Source organism: Erinaceus europaeus (genome assembly GCF_950295315.1).
Source record: "Erinaceus europaeus chromosome 6 unlocalized genomic scaffold, mEriEur2.1 SUPER_6_unloc_21, whole genome shotgun sequence".
Classification (NCBI taxonomy): domain Eukaryota; kingdom Metazoa; phylum Chordata; class Mammalia; order Eulipotyphla; family Erinaceidae; genus Erinaceus; species Erinaceus europaeus.
In genome coordinates, this window is record NW_026647127.1 from 387,263 (window position 1) to 405,381 (window position 18,119).

General features: G+C 43.8%; 1 non-coding gene across 1 annotated transcript; it reads left to right on the forward strand.

The window, feature by feature from the left end:
• Positions 1–10,399: 10,399 nt before the first annotated feature.
• LOC132536156 (U6 spliceosomal RNA) lies at positions 10,400–10,506 on the forward strand. The gene has a single exon (XR_009547825.1). It is a non-coding gene; the product is annotated as a U6 spliceosomal RNA (small nuclear RNA).
• The last annotated feature ends 7,613 nt before the right edge of the window (positions 10,507–18,119 follow it).

Here is an 18,119-nt window from a genome sequence, read left to right on the forward strand (position 1 = left end):
CTGATACACTTTTGGGAAGTTCCTCGCACTGCTCTTTAATTACAACCCTTCTTATCTTCTCCCTTTTCTCTCTCTTATCTCTCTCTATCTCCTTTTTTTTTCTTTCTATTTTTTATTTTTTATTTATTTATTTATTATTTTTTATCTTGTCATACACTTCTTTCTTCTTTGCCTTTCTGAATTTGTGAATTACTTTGGGGAAGAAATCTGACCCAGAGTGGACTCTCTATGTGTGTATCTCTGCTCTAGTTCCCTTTACACTCTTGTTACCCCTAGAATATACAGTGGATAGTAGATTTGCATAACTGTCTATTCTTGCTATCCTCTCTTTCTTTTCTCTTTCTTCACTGGGATTTGGTTACTATTTTTTCACGGACTGGAGAAATTTTTTGGCTAACTGGTAACGATTAAACTCCTTCAATACTTACTTCAATTGCTACTGTAATTCCGGAGGTTGGTGAGTGCAATTGTCATAAAGGTATTTAGTACAGTGTTACTTGTGCTCAAAACACAACAACTGAGGAACAACAGAGCATTAAAAAAAAGAGAGAGAAACAAATAAATAAAAAATGGGTAGATTAAAAACAAATAAAACTGCTACACCAATGAATGAAGACAAGAGCCCAGAAGAAACCACAAATCAGTCAGAAGTAACCATAGATAAGAAAAGTATGCAAGCAATAATAAACTTATTAATCACAGAAATGAAAACAACATTGGAGGAAAGAATGGCAGTATTAGGGAAACAACAGTTGAGACCCCCAAGGAAAATACTGATTATATTGAGACAATTAGAGAACTGAAAGCTGAAATAGCTGTAATGAAGAAAGAAGCTGAGGCAAGGGAAAGCAGACTAACAGAAGCAGAAAACAGAATTAGCCAGACAGAGGATGAGTTAGAGAAAACTAAGAAAGAGGTGAAAGAGCTTAAAAAGAGATTGAGAGACACTGAAAACAACAACAGAGACATATGGGATGATCTCAAAAGAAGTAACATTCACGTAATTGGCCTGCCAGAGGAAGAAAGAGAGGAAGGGGAAGCAAACATTCTAGAGGAAATAATAGAAGAAAACTTCCCAGACCTGAATAACAGAAAGGACATCGAGATTCAAGAGGCCCAGAGAGTACCAAACAGATACAACCCAGACCTGAAGACACTAAGACACATCATAGTCACAATGAGAATAAGTAAGGATAAAGAAAGGATCCTAAAGGCTGCAAGAGAGAAAAAAAAGTCACATACAAGGGAAAACCCATAAGATTATCTGCAGACTTCTCCACTCAAACTCTATAAGCCAGAAGGGAGTGGCAAGATATCTATCGAGCCCTGAATGAAAAAGGGTTTCAACCAAGGATAATATATCCTGCTAGACTTTCGTTCAAGCTAGATGGAGGGATCAAAACCTTCTTAGATAAACAACAGTTAAAGGAGGCAACTATCACCAAGCCGGCCCTGAAAGAGGTACTAAAAGACCTCTTATAAACAAGAACATCACTATAATACTTGTAATATATCAGAGTAAACAAATTGTTTTTTAGAACAATGGCACTACAATACATTAAATCCATAATATCAATAAATGTCAATGGCTTAAACTCACCCATCAAAAGGCACAGGGTGGGGGGATGGATCAGAAAACATAACCCAACCATATGCTGCTTGCAAGAATCCCATCTGTCACAACAAGATAAACACAGACTTAAAGTGAAAGGATGGAAAACTATCATACAGGCTAACGGTCCACAAAAAAGGGCAGGAACAGCCATTCTCATCTCAGAGACGATAGATTTTAAATTAAATAAAGTAATAAAAGATAGGCAAGGACATTACATAATGATTAGAGTATCAATCAGCCAAGAAGACTTAACAATTATTAACATCTATGCACCCAACGAGGGACCATCTAAATACACTAAACACCTATTGAAAGAATTTCAAAAATACATCAATAGTAATACAATAATAGTGGGAGACTTCAATACCCCACTCTCACACTTAGACAGATCAACAAAGCAGAGAACCAATAAAGATACAAGAGAATTAAATGAAGAGATTGACAGACTAGACCTCTTGGACATTTTCAGACTCCTCCACCCCAAAAAACTGGAATACACCTTCTTTTCAAATCCACACAACACATACTCAAGGATAGACCAAATGTTAGGCCACAAAGACAGCATCAATAAATTCAAGAGCATTGAAACCATCCCAAGTATCTTCTCAGACCACAGTGGAGTAAAACTAACTTTTAACAACAAACGGAAAATTATTAAAAGACATAGAATTTGGAAACTAAACAACATGCTCCTTAAGAACCACTGGGTCAGAGACTCACTCAAGCAGAAAATTCAAATGTTCCTGGAAACTAATGAAAATGAAGACACAACCTATCAAAATATTTGGGACACAGCGAAAGCAGTACTGAGAGGGAAACTTATAGCCATACAATCACATATTAAACACCAAGAAGAAGCCCAAATGAACGACCTTACTACACACCTCAAGGACTTAGAGGAAGAGGAACAAAGGAACCCTAAAGCAACCAGAAGGACAGAAATCACTAAAGTTAGAGCAGAAATAAACAACATCGAAAATAAAAGAACCATACAAAAGATCAATGAAGCCAAATGTTGGTTATTTGAAAGATTAAACAAAATTGACAAACCCATAGCCAGAATCACCAAACAAAAAAGAAGACTCAAATTAATAGAATTGTAAACGATGCAGGAGATATCACAATTGACACCACAGAAATCCAGAGAATTCTGCGAAACTTCTATAAAGAACTATATGCCACCAAGCTAGAGAATCTGGAAGAAATGGAACAATTCCTAGAAACCTATGCACTTCCAAAACTGAACCAAGAAGAACTACAAAATCTAAATGCACCAATCATAGACAAAGAAATTGAAACCGTTATTAAGAATCTCCCCAACAACAAAAGTCCTGGACCAGATGGCTTCACAAATGAATTCTACAAAACTTTCAGGAAACAGTTAATACCCATACTTCTTAAGCTATTCCATAAGATTAAAGAAACAGGAATACTCCCTTCCACCTTTTATGAAGGCAACAACACCCTGATACCAAAAGCTGATAGGGACAGAACAAAAAAGGAAAACTACAGACCAATATCTCTGATGAACATAGATGCCAAAATATTAAACAAGATCTTGGCCAACCGGATACAGCAACACATCAAAAAGATTGTTCATCATGACCAAGTGTGATTCATCCCAGGAATGCAAGGCTGGTTCAACATCCATAAATCAATCAATGTTATTCACCACATCAATAAAAGCAAAGCCAAAACCCACATGATTATCTCAATAGATGCAGAGAAAGCCTTTGACAAAATCCAACACCCATTCATGCTCAAAACTCTACAGAAAATGGGAATAGATGGGAAATTCCTCAAGATAGTGGAGTCTATATATAGCAAACCTACAGCCAACATCATACTCAATGGAGAGAAGCTGAAAGCATTCCCCCTCAGATCGGGGACTAGACAGGGCTGTCCACTGTCACCGTTACTCTTCAACATAGTATTGGAAGTTCTTGCCATAGCAATCAGGCAAGAGAAAGAAATCAAAGGGATACAGATTGGAAGGGAAGAAGTCAAGCTATCACTACTTGCAGATGATATGATAGTATACATAGAAAGACCTAAAGAATCCAGTAGAAAATTACTGGAAGTTATTAGGCAATATAGCAAGGTATCAGGCTACAAAATCAATGTACAAAAATCAGTGGCATTTCTTTATGCAAACACTAAATCTGAAGAAGAAGACATCCAGAAATCACTCCCATTTACTATTTCAGCAAAATCAATCAAATACCTAGGAATAAAGTTGACCAAAGAAGTGAAAGACTTGTATACTGAAAACTATGAGTCGCTACTCAAGGAGATAGAAACTGATACCAAGAAATGGAAAGATATCCCATGCTCATGGATGGGAAGAATAAATATCATCATAATGAATATTCTCCCCAGAGCCATATACAAATTTAATGCAATACCCATCAAAGTTCCACCAGGCTTCTGTAAGAGAATAGAACAAATACTACAATCATTTATCTGGAACCTGAAAACACCTAGAATTGCCAAAACCATCTTAAGGAAAAGAAACAGAAATGGAGGCATCATCATCAAAGCCATCATCATCAAAACAGCATGGTACTGGAACAAAAATAGGCATACAGACCAGTGGAACTGAATTGAAAGCCCAGAAGTAAATCCCAACACCTATGGGCATCTAATCTTTGATAAGGGGGTCCAAAGGATTAAATGGAAAAAGGAGGCACTCTTCAATAAATGGTGCTGGGAAAACTGGGTTGAAACATGCAGAAGAATGAAATTGAACCACTTTATCTCACCAGAAACAAAAATCAACTCCAAATGGATCAAAGACCTAGATGTCAGACCAGAAACAATCAAATACTTAGAGGAAAACATCGGTAAAACACTTTCCCACATACACCTCAAGGACATCTTTGATGAATCAAACCCAATTGCAAGGAAGACCAAAGCAGAAACAAACCAATGGGACTACATCAAATTGAAAAGCTTCTGCACATCCAAAGAAACTATTAAACAAACAGAGAGACCCCTCACAGAATGGGAGAAGATCTTCACATGCCAGACATCAGACAAGAAACTAATCACCAAAATATATAAAGAGCTCAGCAAACTTAGCCGCAAAAAAGCAAATGACCCCATCCAAAAATGGGCAGAGGAAATGAACAAAACATTCACCACAGAGGAGATCCAAAAGGCTAACAAACATATGAAAAACTGCTCTAGGTCACTGATTATCAGAGAAATGCAAATCAAGACAACACTAAGATACCACCTCACTCCTGTAAGAATGGCATACATCAAAAAGGACAGCAGCAACAAATGCTGGAGAGGATGTGGGGACAGAGGAACCCTTTTACATTGCTGGTGGGAATGTAAATTGGTACAGCCTCTGTGGAGAGCAGTCTGGAAAACTCTCAGAAGGCTAGACATGGACCTTCCATATGACCCAATAATTCCTCTCCTGGGGTTATACCCCAAGGACTCCATAACACCCAGCCAAAAAGAGGTGTGTACTCCTATGTTCATAGCAGCACAATTCATAATAGCTAAAACCTGGAAGCAACCCAGGTGCCCAACACCAGATGAGTGGCTGAGAAAGCTGTGGTATATATACACAATGAAATACTATGCAGCTATCAAGAACAATGAACCCACCTTCTCTGACCCATCTTGGACAGAACTAGAAGGAATTATGTTAAGTGAGCTAAGTCAGAAAGATAAAGATGAGTATGGGATGATCCCACTCATCAATAGAAGCTGACTAAGAAGATCTGAAAGGGAAACTAAAAGCAGGACCTGATCAAATTGTAAGTAGGGCACCAAAGTAAAAACCCAGTGGTGAGGGGTAGGCATGTAGCTTCCTGGGCCAGTGGGGGGTGGGAGTGGGTGGGAGGGATGGGTCACAGTCCTTTGGTGGTGGGAATGGTGTTTATGTACACTCCTAGCAAAATGTAGACATATAAATCAGGAGCTAATTAATATGAGAGGGGGAAATCAATTGTATGTCTCAAAGTTTCTCAAAAGACAAACTGAATATTTTTAATATATAGGCTATGTATTTGATATGCGGACTCTCTCAAAAGCCTAGACCAAGTAGACTAGAAGCTTCCAATAGCACAGATATATACAAGATACTGGATACTGTCCAGCAAACCATAACAAAGGGACTTTTCAAAGTTAACCCAATTAACAAATAATGTGATGATAATATTAACTATTGATTGTCTTTTTGAACCCTAAGACAGCAGGAACCTCACATCTTCACTATAGAGCCCCTACTTCCCCCAGTCCTGGAACCCTTGGATAGGGCCCACTTTCCCGTATGCATCTCCCAATCCAAACCAAATAACATTGCATCTGCCGATCACAACCTAACCAAAGCAACGATTGCTACCTCAACATGCTTCACCTCAGAATGTATCCAGAGACTTCACGTGTGGAATGACAACCCTTCAGCTTCATTACTCGGGTGAGACCTTTCCTTTAATAGTACACTCTAATGTCATCTCAGGTAGTTCACTTTCTAACAAAGTCCCATAACCTAGATATACACCAGTTTCTATGAGAGAGAGCTTATGTGCATACGTATCCATAAACTACTGCAAAATATATACCTGAAAGCAGGACTACACTGGAGTTTGCAGTGAGTACCTCCCTAACACTTCCTCTCCACTATTCCAAGCTTGGGATCCATGATTGTTCAACAAATTGTTTGGCTTCATATGTTAACTCTCTTTTCAATCACCAGGTTCCAGATGCCACCAGGATGCTGGCCAGGCTTCCCTGGATTGAAGACCCCACCAATGTGTCCTGGAGCTCAGCTTCCCCAGAGTCACACCCTACTAGGGAAAGAGAGAGGCAGACTGGGGGTATGGACTGACCAGTCAACGCCCATGTTCAGCGGGGAAGCAATTACAGAAGCCAGACCTTCTACCTTCTGCAACCCTCAACGACCCTGGGTCCATGCTCCCAGAGGGATAGAGAATGGGAAAGCTACCATGGGAGGGGGTGGGTTATGGGGATTGGGTGTTGGGAATTTTGTGGAGTTGTGCCCCTCCTACCTTATGCTTTTGTTCACTAATCCTTTCTTAAATAAAAAATTTAAAAAAAGAGCAGTTAAAGGAAAGAGTTTTTTATTTGTTTATTTTTATTATTTAATTAGCTATGTGGGGGGTGGCTACTTAGAAAGAAAAAAGGCCAAAGGTTTCAGAAGGGAATAGACCTAGAATGAATGGTACTCCCTGGTGGGACAGGAATCTTGGTAAAGAAAGAAGCTCAGCAGAGGAGCCTGCTAGGAGGTGGTCCCTCGGGATTGGTTAAGGGGGGGGTGAGGGGGAGGAGGTTCGCTTTGGGAATAATAATTTAAAAGAAAAAAATTTTTTTCCTTTTTTTCTACTCTATTTTTAACCCAAATTAAGTTATAGTCACCTCCTTGGTGTCACCGCTAGGACCCCTTATTGACTGGCGTACTGAAGGCAGAAAATCCTACCATTTCCAGACAATGTGGTCAGAGCTCAAGCCACTAGCAGCTTCTCAGTCCACTATGTTCCGGGACCCCGCTATTCTTTTTTAAAGTTTTATTTATAAAATGGAAACATTGACAAGGCTATAGGATAAGAGGGGTACAATTCCCACCACCAGAACTCTGCATGCCATCCCCTCCTGAAAGCTTTCGTATTCTTTATCCCTCTGGGTGTATTGTCTTAGGGACATTATGGTGTGCACAATGTAGAAGGTCTGGCTTCTGTAACTGCTTCCATGCTGAACACGGGTGTTTACAGGTGGATCCATACACTCAGCCTGTCTTTCTCTTTCCCTAGTTGGGCAGAGCTCTGGGGAAGTGGGGCTCCAGGACACATTGGTGCAGTCGTCCAACCAGGGAAGTCTGGTAGGCATCTTGGTAGCATCTGAAACCTGGTGGCTGAAAAAATAGTTAATATATAAAGCCAAACAAATTGTTGACCCATCATGAACCTAAAGGCTGGAATATTGCAGATGAAGATTTGGGGTCTCCATTTTGAAGATAGCTAGTAGGCCTATTTTAGTTGTATCCCAAAGGGATATATATTCCAAAGGGATATTATATTCCAAGGGATATATATTCCAAAGGGACATTATATTCCTACTGCTTTGTCCTCCTCTCACGCAGTCTCATCCTGCAGGTAGCAGGGATGGGTCTGGGCAAAGCCCTATTTCTTTTTCTGGCTCTGAGATTTTGAACTTTACATCCTGTCTCTAGATTTTATTCAAAATTAAGTCTGTCTCTAAACCCTAACACCATCAACACAAAATGAGTTGAGTTAGATTCTTAAAATTTATTTTGGATTTGAGTCCCCACCACACCTGCAGAGGAAAAGATCTGTGAATGGTGAAGCAGTGCTGCAGGTTTCTCTCTCTCTCTCTCTTTCTTTCTCTCTCTCTTCTCCCTCTTTACTTCCCATTTCCTTTTTGATTTCTTCTGTTACTATCCAATAAACAAAGATAATACAAATATTTTTATTTTTTAATTTTTAAAATATTTATTTTCCCTTTTGTTACCCTTGTTGTTTTATTGTTGTAGTTATTATTGTTGTTATTGATGTCCTTGTAGTTGGATAGGACAGAGAGAAATGGAGAGAGGAGGGGAAGACAGAGAGGGGGAGAGAAAGAGGCAGTGAAGCAGGTCTGCAGGTGTCTATCTTTCTCTCCCCCTGTCTTCCATTCTTCTCTTCTTCCCTTTGTCCCAGCTGCATCCACAGCAGCACCATGGAGCCCTGAGGCCGGCGCCCTGAGACCCTGTCGCCCCCTGTCACATTGAGTAGCATAGCATCGCATCACCCCCAGGCAGCACTGAGCCATGCCGCATTCTGTTGCACCCATAGGCCCCACCGCTGAGGCCTGGGCCCTGCGCCCTGAGCGCCCAGCAAGAACTGTGTGGAGGCCCCGTGTGGAAGTACTGCTAGGGACTCCCCAAGGTGCTGTGCCAGACAGCAACCAGTGGCCAGGTCCATAGTGCTGGAGCCCATCTAGTGAGATTCCTCCAGTTCCAAGTAAGTGGCCCCTGGTTCCTGTGCCCTTGAAGGCTGGGTTGTTGTGCCCGCCTGGGAAGGTGCTGGGTGGGGTGAGGGGCGAAGTTGGGGTACAGCCGCAGAGGGGCCAGCGCCCCCAGACCCAGTAACCCGGGACAGGCGCACCCCATAGAGGTGGCTGCGCAAACCCCCAAACCTCCAGCACCCAGCAGCCTTCAGCAGGGCGCTCCCCGAGATGGAGCCATGCGCATCCCTGGCAGGGGCACACCGCGAGCCCCCAGACCCCGCACCCCTAGCAGGGACAACCTGGAAGGGTGGCTGCGTGCCCCCAGATCGTGCTGCTTTTGGCTTCCGTGATCGCGAGCGTAGGGACCCCGTCAGAGAGTCTGGGCAGCCGGCCTTCCCTTTCCTTCCTGCCGGGAGAGGGGTCCTAGGTCCCTGGGCCTCACCCAGCTTGTCAGTGCTGGTGGCTCCAAATGCCCCAAGGGTGAGGACCCGCCAGCGCAGCTGGAGTCCAGGCAGTGCGCCTCCCGCCCACCCCAAACGCCCTGGCAGGAGGGGACCCCGGAACCCACCGACCTGGCTTCAGGAGCAGCCAGGCCCAGAAAACTTTCCGTGTGTCCGCCCACCCGAAATGTGCACCCGCTGTCCTTCCTCTCCGTGTGGCCCACGACGAGGTCCTCGGGGACGGCTGTTTGGAATCCTGAACTTCGAGTTTGGTCTGGGGCAACATGACAAACCAAGCTCCCAAATTAGGGTGAAGGAGGCTGGGCACGGGGTGCAGGTCCAGGTTGGGGGTCTCCTCGCACTACTAGAAGTGGAGTGTTTTCTCTGCCTCTGTCTCTCTCAGAAGAGACATGCATTTCAGAGGGGTGCCCCAAGCCAGCTGGCTCCAACCCTTGTTGAGCCCTGGGCCCGGGCTGTGGATTGGGTCTGGGCTGAAGGTCTGGCACTTTGCAACCTGCTGGTCCTGGAGGGCACTGCCAACACCCACCCCCAGCCCCCCTCGTCCTGGTGGCCTGGGCCTGGCAGGGCTCCGTGTGTGGTGGGGGGTGGGCAGGGGTCGCCTGGGGTTCTTGTGTCTGTGGGGACAGTCCTGGAGAGACTGCACTCTGCCTACTCACATAATGGGGCAGCCAGGATGCTGGCAGGTGGGAGCTGCACTAGGAGCCCCACAGAGCCAGGCAGCAGCCGATCTTGGAGCTGGATAGGAACCGGGCAGGAACCGCAGTTTTATTTTAAAAAAATGAAATTTTAAAAAGGAAATTAAAAAAAGGAAAAATGTTATTTATTAATACAAAAAAGAGAAACAGAGCATGACTATGGCACATGCAAATCTGGGGATTGAATTCAGGACTTAATTCGTACAGAGCCATTGCCCTAGCCATTCTGCAATTCTAAAGTATAAATAGGTTATTTTATTTTTGTTGTTGTTGTTGTCACCAAGGTCTCCCTTTCTTTTTTTTTTTCTTGTCTATTCTTTTCCACTCTTTTTTATTTTTATTTATTTTTCCATTTTGTTGCCCTTGTTGCTTAACATTGTGTGGTGATTAATGTCGTTGTTGTTGGATAGGACAGAGAGAAATGGAGAGAAGAGGGGAAGACATAGAGGGGGAGAGAAAGACAGACACCTGCAGACCTGCTTCACCACCTGTGAAGGGACTCCCGGGCAGGTGGGGAGCCAGGGGCTAGAACCGCGATCTTTCCTCTGGTCCATGAGCTTTGCGCCATGTGCGCTTAACCTGCTGTGCCACTGCCTGACTCCAACTGTCTCCATCTCTTAACACTTTTTAAATAAGATTATAATATAGTCCTAGCTTCGGTAGTACATATACTAAAATTGGCATGATACATAGAAGATTAGCATGGCCCCTGCTCAAGGATTACACACAGATTCATGAGGCATACCATATTTTTTCAAAAAAAGGATTATAAAATATATGTACACACATATAAATAATCATAATCTTTTAAAGAGCCAGTTAATGCAACCTGGGAGGCGGTTCAGTGGCAAGAGATCTGGATTTGTATGTGTGGGATCCCAGGTCTGTCTGAACTCTGGTTCTACATATGCTGAAGCTCTTTTAAAAGATTTATTAATCAGTGAGGGAGAAAGGGAGGAGAGAGAGAGAGAGAGAGAGAGAGAGAGAGAGAGAGAGAGGAAAAACACTATAGCATCAGTCTGGAACATGTGATGCTGGAGGTAGAATTCAGGACCTCATGCTTGAGTCCAAAACTCCAACCACTCTGCCAGCCTCCAGGACTGCAGATTGGCTTTTTTGAATAAAACCATGGTAATATTGTTCTCTTAACTGTAAATCTTTTAAATAATACAAAGTCTTTTTAAAATTTTTCTCAAATATTGTGTCTGGGGATCAATCCCACCCAGAACCTTGCACCTGCATGGGACAGCTGAGAGGCCTCCCTGCCAGTCTCCATTCTGTATCCTTTAAGAGAGGGAGACATGCAAAGCACTGCTCCTCTATGCAAGGAGTCCCGCCCATTGCCTGCCTGTGTTTTCACTTGCAGTGTGGAGGATCAGACCCCCAGCCACATGCTATGCTATGTTTTCTTTTTAAGAAACAGACAACCTGCACCTAGATTTAGGCGGGTAACTGGACTCAACAATAGGCCAGGCCCATTTAAAATCCAAATTCAACAGATTTAGAACCAAGGCAAAGGAAAGAACAGTCACTATAATTTTTTTTAAGACACTGGGTAGCTTCTTTGCATTGGTCTCTCTATATAAACATGTCAAGCTGACTTAGTTCTCCTTGAGACAGACAACGTGTGTATCTACATTTGGGTCACAATACCCTGCTGTATGTTGATCTTTGAAAGTAAATGAATGTGCTGGGGTGGGATTGGGAGGCAGAACTTGGAGAAAGAATCATCCTCATCAATAGGTGTTGCTACATTCAGCCTTCATATAGGAAACACCTCAAGATATCAGTATCAGAGCAACCACTTACAAGTATTTTTTCAAGATTTATTTTACTTTACTTGTTTATTGAATAAAGACAGAGAAACTGAGATCGTAGGGGGAGGAAGAGAGAAAGACACCAACAGCACTGCTTAACCGCCTGTGAAGCTTCCTTCTTTACAGGTGAGTCAACAGTTATTACTTCCCTTTCTTTCTTACCTTTTCCTTAGGATCTCATAAACTATTTGAAAGAAAATATGATGTGATGCTTGAACAGTGCTTTCCTCACTCAACTCATGAAATATGAGACAGATGTTTTGTGTCCTAAAGAAAAATATTAAGAACAAGAGCAATTGAAGGGCACATCATGGATTTCCCCTGTGCTGCTGGGAAATGGGTAAAGCATGGTCAGGTGCCCCTGGTTTTATTCAACTGCTTCCATCTCCCAGTGACTCGTTGGAACACCACCTCTAAAAGGCCCAGGGAGATTTGCTTTAGCTGCTGCAGCCCCTCAGTCTTCCCTGTGACCTTGACCAGGAGGACACAGTCCAGGCCACCTGAGTGAAGTGGCCTTGCTGGGCCCTGCTCTGTTCCCTTCCTGCTCCTGATGAGACTCACAGCCCCCATCCTCCTCACCCCTGTGACATATCCAGGGGGACTCTGTCCCTGCTCTCACTGAGCCTCGGCCTCCTGCTCTTGCACTGCTGTCCTGAAAGGATGTGCAGGGACCTGGGGTTGGGCCACTGCACCCCGGGTCCTGCAGGAGCTGCTGCCCTCCAGGGTAGCAGAGTAGCAGGGTAGCTGAGTGCAGATGTGCTTGGTGGTGGGGTCCCGAAACCTCAGCCACAAGGCCATGTCACTGCCTCCCCTTGGAGCTTACAGGAGCTTCTTCTCTGCTTTCTGAGGACCAGGGACCCAGGAATCTCCACAGCTTACAGGGAGGGCAGGTGGGATTACGCCTGTGTGTCAGTGAATGAACTGTGAACCATGAAGCCCCCTGTAAGATAATGAAAAAATAGGCTGTAGAAAAGCGCAGGGACCGGCGTAAGGATCCCGGTTCGAGCCCCAGGCTCCCCACCTGCAGGGGAGTCGCTTCACAGGCGGTGAAGCAGGTCTGCAGGTGTCTATCTTTCTCTCCCCTGTCTCTCTGTCTTCCCCTCCTCTCTCCATTTCTCTCTGTCCTATCCAACAACAAAGCAACGTCAACAATGGCAATAATGACTGCAACGAGGCTGCAACAACTAGGGCAACAAAAAGGGGAAAAAATGGCATCCAGGAGCGGTGGATTCATGGTGCAGGCACCGAGCCCAGCAATAACCCTAGAGGAGAAAAAAAAATAGGCTGTAGAGATGGAGGGTGGCCCATGTCTACAACCTTAGGGGAACTGGGGTGGCTCGCAGTGGGGAGACTGAGGTGTCAGAACTCTGGTGGTGGGAATGGTGTGAATTCAAAGCCCTGTTGACAGGCAATTTTGTAAAATTAAAAAAATGAATCAATCGGGAGTTGGGCTGTAGCGCAGCTGGTTAAGTGCAGGTGGCGCAAAGTACAAGGACCGGTGTAAGAATCCCGGTTCAAGACCCCGGCTCCCCACCTGCAGGGGAGTCATTTCACAGGCGGTGAAGCAGATCTGCAGGTGTCTATCTTTCTCTCACCCTCTCTGTCTTCCCCTCCTCTCTCCATTTCTCTGTGTCTTATCCAACAATGATGACAACAATAATATTAACTACAACAATAAAACAGCAAGGGCAACAAAAGGAAATGAATAAATAAATTTAAAAAAATGAATCAATAAATTAAAAAAATAGACAGCACATGGTAGGCAATAGCAAGGTGAACACAACACACCTTTAATTTCATTAGATGTTTAGCGTGAAGTGGCCTTTTCTTCCTGCTCTTTCCACACCATGGTTATCGCTGAGGCTCATTGCCTGCCGGACTCCACCTTTCCTGGAGACCTTTTTATTTTTATTATTCTCTTTCTTTTGTTTTGTTTCATTTTTCTTTTGATGGTGACACAGAGACAGGGAAACAGGGAGAGAAGACAAAGGGGAGAGACCCTTGCAGCACTGCTCATCAGCTCATAAATCTCTCTCTCTCTCTCTCTCACAGACACACACACACACACACACACACACACACACACACACACGGACCCGGGACTTGAACCGCAGCTGCAATGTGGTGGTAACGCGTGTACTCTTCCAGCTGAGCCACCACCTCGGGCCTGGTCTTTGCACTGAGCCCTCTGTTTGCACACACCAGGGGCAGTTTGTGCACTGTGGTGGATGACCGCCCGGGTGTGAGGCACACACAGACAGACGCACAGACACACACAGCAGGCAGGCAGCTGGCAGGCCTCGTCCCGTGTCCTCCCCAGTGGAAGCTGCCTCACTCTCAGGCCTGCAGTGAGAGCTCTGTTTCTCCTTCCCTGTACCTTCTATCTCACCCTCTCTCAGCCTATTTCTCTCTGTCTCTGTCATAAAAAAATAATGAGTAAAAAAGAATGAAAGGAAAGCTGGCCGCTGGGAGCATAAAATGTATCACGCAGACAGTAACCCCCGTAGAAAACCCCTGCAGCAAAAATGAAGAAAAACATTTACATTTTTATAAAATCAGACTTCATATGATAATTAAATGTGTTATATTGAAGAGGTATCAATACAAGTAAATATTAGGATGAACTCTGTGTAGGAAATTGTTGCTTCCACCAACTAGGTTGTTGGCCTGTGGATACAAAGGTACTCAAGGAAGTACTTTGCTCCCTCCCTCCCTTCCTTCCTTCCTTCCTTCCTTCTTCCTTTCTTTGTGTCTTTCCTTTCTTCCTTCTTTCCTTCCTTTCTTTCATAATATCTCTATTTTTTCATGCCTAGGGTTTCACTCCTCCAAAGCTGTTTTGTTTTTCCCAGATAAGGACAGAGAGAGAGGAAAGCCCTCAGCACTGCCTGCCATCTTCTACAGTGTGGTGAGTCCCAGGCCTGAGCCCAGGTGGTGCACAGGGCAAAGTGGGCAACTGTCTGGCTCAGCCATCTTGCTGGTCCTGAAGGGTCTTTCCTACCTCTATTCTAGCTTTTACCTCATTTAATAACACTTCAACATACTAACTGCCAGACAGTTCTCATCTCTTTCTTATTTACTTTTAAATTTATTTTTACTTTTTTTTTATTAGAGAGTTCTTCTTCTAGCATTTGCCATTAGAGAGTTAATATTCATTCACAAAACTGTAAGGTAATAGGGGTACAGTTCCACATGGTTCTCACCACCAGAAATCAGTGTTCTGACTCCTCCATTTCACCTGGGTGATGTTGGGAGTGTTTGTCACCAGGAATATTGTTTTTATAGCTTCAATGAGAGGGAAGCTAATGTGCAAAACACCAGAGGAAGCTATGCACAGATTCACTTATCTGAGAGAAAAGTTCTCCCAAGAACACCAATATAGACTGATTCTATAACTAATGTGTGTGTGTGTGTGTGTGTGTGTGTGTGTGTGTGTGTGTGTACCCCTGTCCCAAATTTTTATAGTGGTCCTGCCTTTACCCCCTTTCTAGTTCACCCCCTGGCATCTATTACTACTTCCAGGAGTCTTTCCCCACCCCCCTTCTCTCTCAGATAAGTGAAACTGTGCAAAGCTTCCTCTGGTGTTTTCCAAATTCACTTCCCTTTCATTGATGCTATAAAAACAAGCTTCCTGGTGACAAAAAGTTTGGATCCTGGTGGAATAGTGGTACAGAGCCCTCTGGTTCACTTCTGTTCCCATAAATCCCTCTGGGACTCTGGACCAAAGATCTTTATGGGGTGCAGAAGGTGGGAGTTCTGGCATCTGTAATTGCTTCTCCACTGGACATAGATATTGGCAGGTTGATCCATACCCCTAGTCTGTATTTATCTTTCCCTGGTGGGGCAGGGTTCTGGAGAGCTGTATTCTGGGTCATGTTGGTGAGGTTGTCTGCCCAGGAAAGTCAGGAGGGTAATACAGTAGCACCTGGAACTTGGTGACTGAAAGTCAGAAAGATGGGAAGCAGGACAAAACATTTAATGAATAAGAACCCTCAAGTACATGCGATGCCTACTTTAGGCCCTTCCACTAGAATTCCAGGCTTGTGAGGTCTGAGTCTAATCGGGAAGGACTATGAAGGACTCTTGTCTGAGGCATGTAATTGCCCCTTACTTATGGGGACATGTACACCTGTGCCCAGCATCCTAGGCCCCAGCCTATGTCTACTCTGTAACTTTGTTAGAAAACGTGCCGTGGAAATGGAACTAGGTGGTCTCATGTGTGAGGAAAGATCTCACCATAAGAGGAGATGGGAGGTTGACATCTCCGACTTGGGGTCTGGAGACAATCCACGGTAACAAGTCAGCAGCAGCACGTAGTGGCCTGGTGGCTCAGGTAGTGTTGATTGAGCTGAGCTTGTTTTTCTTTGAAATTCCAGTGGTTGGGATTTACCGTAATATACTTGACCTCACTATGCTTTCTGCTGTTTAAGGCTGTCTGCTAATAATAGTATCTTAGATACTGACAGGGCCAATCGATTTTGATCTATCTGGCTAAGGTTATAGGTAAGTTATAGGTACTTATACACACACATACACACATTCATCAAATGGTCTTTAAAGATTATAAACAGATGTTGTAAATATAGTGTCAATGGTGTAGATATGTCTCTCCATAACTTGTTATTGTCTAAATATGTGATATCCGTTTAAATTGTGTACAGTCTGGAGATGGCTTTATTGTGCAAATTCACTAAGAGCAGAAAACACCCAGAAAAAGTTGAAAGTCTCCATAGTTTGCTGGGTCAGGAGTCAATGATTTTCAACTGCTATCCTGCCTTCTAGGCTTCTATTGATGGTCAGTTGCTCCTTGGGGATCCTCTTGCTGGTCCACTCTCCTTGTTGGGGATATTCTGCCTGATTCAGCAGCTGTTAGCTTTCATTAGTAGAACACATCTGCTAGTTTTCCCCCTGGAGCCCCATAGATGTCGGTAGGTCTTGCTGAGATCAAGCATGTGCACCAAAGACACAGTAAGTAGACCAGGGTCTGCTGATGCATTGGTAGCTTTCAGTTTGCCAATGCTCTAACCCTTTGTAACCTAAAGTTTTGTTATAAAAAAAATCCATCCTTATTTGTGAAATGGATGACATGTTTTAATAAAATTACTTTTACACACACACACACACACACACACACACACAAAGATGTATGTAAATTTTCCATGGTAAGAAAACCAAAATAATTCTAGAATTTGGGGCTATTGGATTGGGTTATCTTATGCCTTATAGGTTACATACACATATGCACAAAAATCCATAGACCTATAAGATGTACCTTACGGAAAACCAAAATAATTGTGGAATTTGGGGCTGTTGGCTGTTTGGCTATTGGCCAAGAGTAAGGTTGTTCAGTTTAGGACTTTTTTCCCCCCAGTGCTAAGAGAGGAGCTGCCGCTGGAGGACAGTGTTAGACAATTAAAAAAAAAATCAATGCCTAGTATCCTTGCCTTTCAGAGAAAAGACATTTTAAATCCAACAGCACAGATACAGTTATCTTCTCATTCAACTGCATGAGTTTGACCTCTGAGGTTATTTCACTGTTTTGTTTGTCTCTAGTCATTGCAGTCCATAGAACTCAGCTCTTCTAAAAAATCCCCCCCCCCGTGAGCCCCAGTGATTTCACCTACGAGTTATTTAGGAAACCGGAGTCTCTGTATCTGCTGCTTTCTGACTTGAACTGCCTTGTCTTCAGCACTCAGATAATTAATAAAGGAATGATGCCTCAGGTGTTACTCTGAGTCTGGTTTTGAGAGGCTTCCTTGTGCCTGTATGAATGGGATACACTCTTTCTAGAGAGCTTACACAACAAGATTTCTTTCAATGCCCACAAGGACTTCTTTGGATTGCTCCAAATCTTTCATCTTTCCTGCTTTCCTGCATCCTAAAGTTGTCTATTTCATCCTAAAGTTGTCTATTTCAATAATCCTGGATATATATATATATATATATCTCCAGGGTTATTGCTGGGGCTCCATGCCTGCACTGTGAATCCACTGCTTCTGGAGACCATTCCTCACATTTTTGCTGCCTTTGTTGATGCCATTGTTGTTTTATTTTTATTGTTGCCATTGCTGTTGTTGTTGCTGCTGGACAGGGCAGAGAGAAGTCGAGAGAGAAGTGGAAGACATAGAGGGGGAGAGAAAGTATGACACCTGCAGACCTGCTTCACTGCCTGTGAAGCGACTCCCCTAGAGGTGGGGAGCCAGGGGCTTGAACTTTTTTGGATCCTTATGCAGGTCCTTGTGTTTCATGCCATGTGCGCTTAACCCATTGCACTGCTACTGCCTAGCCTCTATTTTCTAGTTTTTTTTTCCTCCAGGGTTATTGCTGGGCTCGGTGCCTGCACCATGAATCCACCGCTCCTGGAGGCCATTTTTCCCCCTTTTTGTCGCCCTAGTTGTTCCAGCCTCGTTGCGGTTATCATTGCCATTGTTGACGTTGCTTTGTTGTTGGATAGGACAGAGAGAAATGGGGAGAGGAGGGGAAGACAGAGAGGGGGAGAGAAAGATAGACACCTGCAGACCTGCTTCACCGCCCGTGAAGCGACTCCCCTGCA